We start from the raw sequence: 2,014 nt of genomic DNA, 5'->3' as shown, positions 1-2,014 counted from the left end.
ACACATTTACATACTGAGGGTCTCACACACATGTACACACTGAGGGTCTCACACACATGTACAGACTGAGGGTCTCACACACATGTCCATACTGAGGGTCTCACACACATGTACATACTGGGTGTCTCACACATGTTCATACTGAGGGACTCACACATGTACATACTGAGGGTCTCACACACATGTACACAGTGCGGGTCTCACACACATGTACATACTGAGGGTATCACACACATGTACACACTGAGGGTCTCTCACACATGTACACGCTGAGGGTCTCAAACACATGTACACACTGAGGGTCTCACACACATGTACATACTGAGGGTCTTACACACATGTACACACTGAGGGTCTCACACACATGTACATACTGAGGGTCTCACACACATGTACATACTGAGGGTCTCACACACATGTACACACTGAGGGTCTCACACACATGTACATCTTGAGGGTCTCACGCACATGTACACACTGAAGGGCTCACACACATGTACACACTGAGGGTCTCACACGCATGTACACACTGAGGGTCTCACACGCATGTACATACTGAGGGTCTCACACACATGTACATACTGAGGGTCTCACACACATGTACAAACTGAGGGTCTCACATCGACATGTTACATACTGAGGGTCTCACACGCATGTACATACTGAGGGTCTCACACACATGTACACACTGAGGGTCTCACATACATGTACACACTGAGGGTCTCACACGCATGTACACACTGAGTGTCTCACACGCATGTACATACTGAGGGTCTCACACACATGTACACACTGAGGGTCTCACACACATGTACACACTGAGGGTCTCACACGCATGTACACACCGAGGGTCTCACACACATGTACACACTGAGGGTCTCACACACATGTACACACTGAGGGTCTCACACACATGTACACACTGAGGGTCTCACACACATGTACACACTGAGGGTCTCACACACATGTACACACTGAGGGTCTCACACACATGTACATACTGAGCGTCTCACACACATGTACACACTGAGGGTCTCACACGCATGTACACACTGAGGGTCTCACACGCATGTACACACTGAGGGTCTCACACGCATGTACACGCTGAGGGTCTCACACGCATGTACACACAGAGGGTCTCACACACATGTACACACTGAGGGTCTCACACACATGTACACACTGAGGGTCTCACACACATTTACATACTGAGGGTCTCACACACATGTACACACTGAGGGTCTCACACACATGTACAGACTGAGGGTCTCACACACATGTCCATACTGAGGGTCTCACACACATGTACATACTGGGTGTCTCACACATGTTCATACTGAGGGACTCACACATGTACATACTGAGGGTCTCACACACATGTACACAGTGCGGGTCTCACACACATGTACATACTGAGGGTATCACACACATGTACACACTGAGGGTCTCACATGCATTTACATACTGAGGGTCTCACACGCATGTACATACTGAGGGTCTCACACACATGTACATACTGAGGGTCTCACATACATGTACACACTGCGGGTCTCACACGCATGTAAACACTGAGTGTCTCACACGCATGTACATACTGAGGGTCTCACACACATGTACACACTGAGGGTCTCACACACATGTACACACTGAGGGTCTCACACGCATGTACACACCGAGGGTCTCACACACATGTACACACTGAGGGTCTCACACACATGTACACACTGAGGGTCTCTCACACATGTACACACTGAGGGTCTCACACACATGTACACACTGAGGGTCTCACACACATGTACACACTGAGGGTCTCACACACATGTACATACTGAGCGTCTCACACGCATGTACACACTGAGGGCATCATACGCATGTACACACTGAGGGTCTCACACGCATGTACAAACTGAGGGTCTCACACTTATGTACACACTGAGGGTCTCACACGCATGTACACACAGAGGGTCTCACACACATGTAAACACTGAGGGTCTCACACACATTTACATAATGA

This window comes from Salvelinus alpinus, chromosome 35 (assembly GCF_045679555.1).
Source record: "Salvelinus alpinus chromosome 35, SLU_Salpinus.1, whole genome shotgun sequence".
Classification (NCBI taxonomy): domain Eukaryota; kingdom Metazoa; phylum Chordata; class Actinopteri; order Salmoniformes; family Salmonidae; genus Salvelinus; species Salvelinus alpinus.
This window is presented reverse-complemented; position numbering follows the sequence as displayed.